This window comes from Vollenhovia emeryi, unplaced genomic scaffold, assembly GCF_000949405.1.
Source record: "Vollenhovia emeryi isolate VEMERY1.0 unplaced genomic scaffold, V.emery_V1.0 DF939123.1, whole genome shotgun sequence".
NCBI classification, from domain to species: Eukaryota; Metazoa; Arthropoda; class Insecta; order Hymenoptera; family Formicidae; genus Vollenhovia; species Vollenhovia emeryi.
Window position 1 is genome coordinate 3291027 of NW_011967243.1, and position 8663 is coordinate 3299689.

Sequence of the window (8663 nt, forward strand, 5' to 3'; positions counted from 1 at the left end):
AAGTTTCGACACGAGGCGCAATATGCAAATAGCCTGCGCGAACGAAATCAAATTACCGCCAATCAAAATAGTACAACGTGTCGCCCCGACAGCGTTGAGATTATTCGATCTGACTCGCGAGATTTTCATTTCTTTACAAATGCAAATTGTGCTTTCACTAACAATAAGCGGAGGCTGTACACTAGTAAAGTTAATCCAATAAATCACGGACATATTAATTGCACATGCGCGTAAAAATAGTCAAGCGGCAATAGATTAACAACGAAACCGATAGCCTATTAATTTAGCAGAAACTCCGCCGTCTCACATTAGGAGCCTATCTCATAATAGGGGACTTTCCTCTACATATTATACGGTTATGCAAGAAAATTTACGACAGTGCTGGCAACTTTAATCAAAAAGTTTGCCAGCTAATGACAACAAAGACTCATAAGAAGAAAACGTCAAACTAGATGACGGAAAAATAATCTCATTAATGCCGAGCGCGAATTAGTCTGACGCTAAGTAATTGTAATCGGTAAGATCTATTTGTGGCTATTATTATACGTTGTGGGGCACGCGATGATCGTTCCAGGCGAGATCCGTGCGCGTTATGGAGCCGATAAAAGCATTACGATTTAGCCGTGCTTGCCGCGCCCGCGATAGGCGATCGTTAGGAACGGTACCTGGCACCGTACGTTGTACATTTTTTTAATGCTAATGACGCGACGTGACGAATATGACAAGACAACGCACGTCGCACGCTGGGCACGGCCGCGCGCCGCGTTGGCCGGGTGTAACAATAGAATCGTTAAACTTTGATTCCGCGGTACTTAATGTCGACCGTTAACCGGTTAACAGTGTCGCGACGGGTCGTGGCGGGTCGAGCGGGTCAACGAATCAGGTCGAATTCAATTTTCTAGAGCGAGGCCGTGTGCCCCGAGCCCACTCTTGTGGACATAAAAATTTTTTTCAATTCTCAGTCGACGCGTTTGAAAAATTGCTAATGAAATAACGACAACATTACGTTACATCTAATCACTCCATTTTCAGCATGAGCTTTGTGCTAATAAACGTAAACTTTTTTTAATATTATTAAATAGAAAAATAAAACAAAAGGAATCTTCCGAATGATATATATAATCGTTTTAAAAGTAAAATCAAATTAATGTTTTCAAGTTTCAAGCTGACACTTATCTCTTCTTAGACACTAATTAATATCACATTAAGAACGAGCGGCGGGTTCCGAACCCGGTCGATTCGGATTAGGATTAGGATTATGCAATTAAGACCGTACAATGATTGATTGAGACTGGTTTTGAGCTGGCTTGTCCAAATAATGATTGAACTACATATCGTAACTCCGATGTTGATCGAATCGCGAGTTTCTCACGTAAATTTCTTGAATTTCGATTTCAGTATCGGCACGCATTGGGCAACTTTGTCGATCTCGAGTCGCGCGGGCCTTTCACTCGAAAGACGCGAGCCTCGGAACAGCAGTGCACACGGATTCCTGTCTAATACCGTATCTCCCGGTTTCGTCACTGTGAACACGGCAACCGTTCGCGAATGGCGAATGCTCGCCGCTATCGGATATTGGGGAAGCCGAAGGGAGAGAGTACCGGCGTCGGGTCTAGCCAGGCCGGGAAAAATCGCCGGCCGAAGCGAGTTTTACCAGAACGAGGGAAATGTCGGAGAAAAACAGGACTGTGGGATAATTGACACGTTTTAGACCGCGAGCGGGGAATTCGCTATCGCGCGAGTCGATCTCATCGACACGACGATTACGCCGAAATTTCGCAAATGCGAGCCCCGCTAACACGCGACGGCTTTTTTTATCGTGGGACACAGGCCTGTCTAAGCTCACCAAGCAAACGGAATCCAAGACGGTGAGGAAAGCCTTTACCCTCCATGCGACGCGTCGTCAGCTGACGATAACTAACCACACGTGGCACGCAGATAGGACGCATACTTGAATGTGTACGCGATAAACTGTGGATGAAGACCGTAGCGCCGAGAGAAGAGAGGAAGAGACTTTTACCCGCGAAGGAAATGTACACAAAAGTGGCCTGTCCCGTATTTCTTTTCGCGTTACGTTTATTGCTTTGAACTCGAAGAAAGAGGACGAAACATTTGTCTTGTTAACGTATGTACAAGAAAGCAGGAATAGATTTCAATAGGAATAATAGATTTCACCTGCGAAATGTAGATAGACCACTTTATATGAGAACTGCGAAAGTAATCCCGTTTCCCTCTCGCGAACGTGAGAAGAAAACGATACGTTCGATCGATAAAAGTGACTGTAATCGCAAATCGAAACATGAAGAAAAGTGTTGGAGTGGATATTCTACAGCGTAGTGAACGCGAAATAATCGTAAAGTCTACGACAGTTCGGTAGTTAACGTATCTCGATGGAAAAACTGGGTTTCGATAATTTATTCAATAATTAAATGCGAATAACCCGCGACCGCGCCAGGTTGGTCGGTTTTAATGCAGTCTCCGTCCAATAAAGAGCTGCCAAGACCTAGAAAGCATAAGAGCTGCGGCTCGGCTACTACATATCCGGCGCTTTTTTAGGTCGTTACAAAATGCGTTTCCATCTTTACGGCCCACGTGTTTCATTAGCTCGTAGAAGCACTTTGAGGAAATGAAATGCTCTTCATATTAAAAGGTATCGCACGCGGGGTCGTACGAATCGTAACCCCCCCCCCCTCCCGAGATGCCGAGCGGCTTTTACGAGGAGTACTGTTACTGACACAGTGGCACGCTTTAAGACGACCTCGAGTTCGCTATTCTCGAAAACACTTGCATCTACCGTCGCTTTTAGTTTCGCGGCTGTCAACGATACCTTTAATTAAAGTTTCTTATAAAATATTCCAAAGCGCTCGCAAATAATAAATAAAACCAAAATGAAATGGCAGAGCTCGGTAGACATCTTTCATAAGAACGGACAGTATTGCAAAAGGATGCAACGATAAATTTCTAAGTATACACCCACAGAAAAAATTTCCGGATCCAATGCTATTACACTTGCTTGTCTCAATATAGTAAGTCAACATTTTTTAATTCGATAGAGAAGAATAAGAATTATTAGTTTAATTTTGATATTGTCTTATTTTTATACTGAATGAGTCCGCGAGAAATATAAATGCGTCAACAATATTTGTTTGTCTCAGTGACAGATATCCCGAGGGTGTACGAAAGGCGCGTGCAAATAAATTAAACGCAACGTGCGAGGCGCGAGTGCATTCCTTGGAATATTGAGCTAATCCTTCATTCGTTGCAGCATTAAATTTTGCAACAGTCGTGGATTTTGCGCAGCGGTGTAATATCCGGTAAAAGATTCCGTGACGGTAATGCGGAGAACGAGAGCTTGCGAGCATATCGCGAAATTACACGAAGCGGACCAGGAAGAAAATGGAGCGTGTATTCCGCAAGAGAGAGGCCCGTCGTGCATTAGACGTGACGAAATAAACCTGCGCGACAAATATCTCACCGTTGAGTAACTTTCTGCAGTTGCGGTATACGCCGGCGCTATCAAGAGGCTTAGACGAATTACGTCGAGGGCCGATACAAGTGCTCGCTTGCATAACGCTCGGGATTACCTAACTGGGAATTAAGTCCTCGAAATCCCGCGCGAGACAAGCCTTATTAACTGCAGTAGCGTTAAATAATGTTGCCGGAATGAAGGTTCGAGGGCGATAAATGCGCTTTCTCGCTCCCGATCGACTTGCGCGGATGAAGAGGAGCGCGAATTTATCAGTATCCGTGTTATTACGTTTGCGATTCATCCGACTATTTATCATTTCGCTCGGTAAATAACGATAAACGCGCTCTTGTGATTCATCATTGGTCTTTAACATATCCGCGACTGAAATAGTTCTTTCATACGAATCGCGCGCAGAATTTAACTCTATCAGCCGCAGAAAACGAGCCGCTTAAACGTTGCTTTAGTTTCATCTCGGAGCATTAAGAAAATTGTTGCGCCGGGGATAATCACTATCATAACGCCGACGATCAATTGTGCCATTTATTATTGAGACACAAATTGCAAAGACGGCAACAAAACGAGAACTAACAAAACTCGAAAGACCTGATAGAATTAAAACAAGAAATTGTAATGAAACTGCCGATTAACTTGCTTAATGTTCGAATTTAATAATATTATCGTATTTTTCACTCAATCCCCTCAATTTCAGACATCGCGATAGCTCGTAACGTCATGTCGTTATACTTAACGAGACGGCGAGAAAAGTGATCGAAAATTATCGTGCCGACACGTATATCGATAGCTATCGCGCGAGTCAATTTTGCACCGGCTGACATTGAAATCGAAGGCCGCGGACTCGAAGGTGAGAAAACGCCGCTTCTCGTTGCTGCCGACGGTGCAAAAGCGTTTCTAGGAGTCATGCACCGCGATGCGCAAATAACGTAACGCCACCGCGATATCCTATCAACGTTCCATTGTGACATAACGCGCATACGTTGCGAATGCGTATTTGCACTCGAGCGATCAAGGATCAGACAGAAGATAAATCTCGTCTTTTCATTTATTCTAATTTCGAAGCACGTGCTATTACAGGCACAAGTACTTATTCTCTCAAAAGAGAGAGAGAGGGGGGGCGAGGGGGGAATCGGAATTGAAAGAGAGAGAATATTGATTTTCACCTTATACAATTTCGCTCATAGGTAATCGTTAATTAGTCGCGTTAAATTACAACGATCCCGTCTGCTCCGAACGCACTGATAGATGTACTGTTCGCAACAAAACTGTAAGTCAATGTAGAAAATTGCATGACGAACAATGGCTGGCAAATTCTAATTACAGAAATTCATTGTAATCATCAAAACTGTAAACGTTTTTCTTTTCTCTAGCTGTAACTCTAATGGGGAGAGCAAGATTGGTAATTTATTGCCTCAATTCTTTTCGAGCCGAAGATTATTAGCTTTTCTATTTAATGACAGTGATGTAATAAAGAACGGAGCGGCGTCGTAATGATTCCGCGTGATTAATTGTGCCACGCAAACTCGGCGCAAATAATTAGGAGAGTTAAAAATCTCGGAATAAAAATCACGTCCGAGTGGAACAATACGATCGTCTTTTGCCGAAGGCGTGCACGGCGGCAGAAAATTCGCGGAATGCATACAATGGATGGTAAATTTTATAGATATGCTAATCGCCGCAGAACAGAAGAGCCGGGCGTGCACGAACAAACGACTGCGCGATGCCCGACACTCTCGGCGGTAATAGCGAACTGGAATATTTTTCTACGCGGCCTTATATTCATCCTTCCTCGTTAGATAATATTAGAGCGATAAACCGTGTTATCATTAGGCGACCTCGACGACGAGATAGATGGATCGGTACGAGATCGTAATAGCAGAAGAAAAAGGCCGTGCAACTAACGCACGACTAATTATATGCATTATGCAACCTCTCTTAATAGCTAATGCATCACTCCGGTACAACCACTTGTCTAACGACGTCTCGAGACGTGGAGTGATCGGGGCGAATTTTTATTTATACGGTCACGGATTATATCGAACGATATAAACCGCCGAGATACGAGTAAATGTCCGAAATTAAGATCGCTCGAGGGAATATGTCATAAAGGCGAGGAGATGCGGCGCGGAGAAAAAGAGCCCGGCGGTTTATCACTTCGCAGAAGAAACGGGCGGCCCGCGAATATTGCGCAGCGCGCACGGTGCGCGGTAATGGCGCAAAAACGCATCTCTCTCGCGGAGGCCCGCGCGGCGCAATTGCGGCCGCGCGCGTTGCACTTTACGCGGCGGAACGGTCGCACCCGCGGTCTGCACCGCCGCAGCGCCGCAATTTGGCGCGACCTAAATGACGAAACTAAGTATAAACGCGCTAAGGCTAAAGTGACGCCCACGTGCGCGTCTCCAGAGAGGAGGAAAGTCAGGTTGACACGTTGGTTTTCCCCGGACGGGCGATTCTCTCATTCTCTTTCTCGTCCCGGGCGTATTTTTAGGGTTGCAGACGGAAAAAAAGAAATTTGTGTCGATCCGACGAAAATGTCGGAGAGGAGATTGCCGCTCGGCTTACGTCGCGCAGACGTATTTAGGAGCCTACGACGTTGAAAAGCCACGCCGTCTCATAAATCCAACCGCGTCACGCAATGTTACAAAAAATAAAACTTGGAAAATGTATCATTTTCCTTCGTTGCAGAAAATTCGCGCTGCTATAGTAGCAAATGTCTGCGAATAAAATCTAACAAATGCAATCTAACAATCTAAGAATGCAACTGTGTGACACGTTGAAAAGTGCATTGTAAAAATGACTTGCCTCAAATCTTTACCGAACGAGTGTAAAGCGATATCCCCATCGCCGACGGCAATTCGTGTCTTAACACGCATCTTGTTATTGCGAGATTTAATTATGGCCGTGCCGCATCCAATCTTTTGTACGTTAGACGCATAGGGTTGTCACGGCCAATAACTTCTAGCGCATAAGCCGGAAGAGAGTGCCTACAACTACGTGCCGTCATATCGCCGCGCGGAATTAATTTTCGCAACTCGCGAAAGACGTGCTGCGAGAGAGAAACCGGAAGAACGAGTCGTCCGAGACGAACCGTTTACTGCTATGCTCGGCGCGAACAACCCGAATCCGCGGCGATAAACACGAGCAAACGCGAAGATAAAGCGCAAAATTGATGACGGAACCGTTGTTCCGTTCGCACGACGGTGGAAAACTGCTGCGCGGGACGTCTCATGCCGGCAGCTTCTTCAGTTGAAGAAAAAAAAACCGCCACGTTGACGATATCTTACTTAAGGCCTGTGACCACGATGCTACAACTTGGTCCAAGTTCTAGTTTCAAGAAACGTGTAGCCAAATCAACTTGCAGATATTCCGTAAAAGCTGCAAGTTGATTGGCTACACATTTCTCGGAACTGGAACTTTGGAACTGGAGCTAGGACCAAGTTCTAGCACATCTTAAATTATACTCAAACCCTATTGTTGCAAAGATCTCGGGGCGAGATGTGAAAATTTGTACAGCGAATCGTCGGGATGAAACACAGAAGGCTCTTGCACGTTTTCCTTCAGACGCGAGGAAAACCCGAAAACGCTCCCCTCGCGCCTCCGTTTGGGGAATTGATTAAATTAGCGATGTCCGCTCCGCGCGCATGCAAGACGCAACGGCGCACCTGCAAGCGGCAGCGGTACAGCTAGTCTCTCGGGATAGGGACCGGGTGTCATTGCCCCGTGCTGTGCCGTCTAGTATAGAAGGTACAGGAATAGCAAGCCTCGGTCCGGCTTAGACGCGTCGCACCGCTTCGTCGCCGTCGAATCCGCGCGCGCGAGTGCGAGCAACTGCGAACGCGGTTGCGCCGCCGGCTACAGTTGCGTGATACCAGCCGGCGAAAGTAAGACATTGATCACCCTTTATCGTACGATCCGCCGGCGTAACGAACCGCCCTTATGGAAGAAAAATCGGGCTATCCCTTTTTCTCTCTCGGTCTACGAGAAAACGCGTTGCGAACGGGAACGCGACGACGGAAACGATGCGCGCCGCGGCGCGTCACGGACTAACATGATTTATCGCACTTGCCGAAGAGATCGCGCAGTTTATCGCGCCGCGATTGAATTGAAGTGACACGCGCGCCGGCACAAAATGCAAAGGGGAATATAAAAGAATTCTACCTCAGAGATTACGAGATTGAATAATATCGGTGCCTCTTCTAAGTTATAGCTCGTGATTGAAGATAGATCTTGCGGATGATTAGAGATTTGCAAGCTCGCGAAAATTTATATGTAATTGATCGACTTACAGCTTATGTCAGACAAGAGCCACAAATCATTGCTCGTAAGTGGCTTAATGACAATGTTCTCTGGACAGGAAAGTAAAGCTTAAAAGGAAAGATTTAATATAAGCCAACATTTTGTGAGAAAAAAATTGTCTTGTGACTTCGACTTGTTGCTTTAACGCTTTCATATTTTCATTAAATCTAAGTATATTCCCTCTTGCTTTTTTTCTATGGGTTATTTTTTATTCTGTCAAATATTAATCTTGCAACCGTCTTTTACTGTTCATAATCTTCGAGCTTCGAACTTTAAAGTCCAAAAATGTTAAGTACAACATATTAAAGTCAATGATACCGTGTGTCGTTGTTGCAGAAACTCTAAAGCATATGAAATTTAAATCTGGTTAAAAAATAAACAATACTATTCCGAGACATCGCGTAAAGTGTGACAGATCGGCCCCCGCGGTGCTTTAGAGTTCGAGAGTACGGTTGCTCTACCCCGTCGCCGAGAGCTATAAATCAATCACGGTTTACAGCGGTTAACCCATCGAATAAGCATCGATTTTCGATGAAATATTATTCCCGTTAATATTCTATGGCCTTAAAGTGAATTCGCAGGAAGCAGCGCGATTTACAATGCGCGTCGCCATTGTTACGCCATCCATTCCGTAAAACGTTCATTACTGTCAAAATCGATCAAGTGTTTCAAGTCACTGGGATTAACTATCGCCGCAGATAAAACTATCGATCACGATTTTTAATCGCGCGCGACACCGGCGTTTGTACTTATCGTTATGCAATATAATATGTACGCTATGTGTCTTAATTGTATCTTCAAGAAAAAGAATGGAACTCGACAATCTGTTTCTCCGCGTTGCAATTCTAGCTTCAAGATAAAAGCAATTAATTGCAGCTACAGA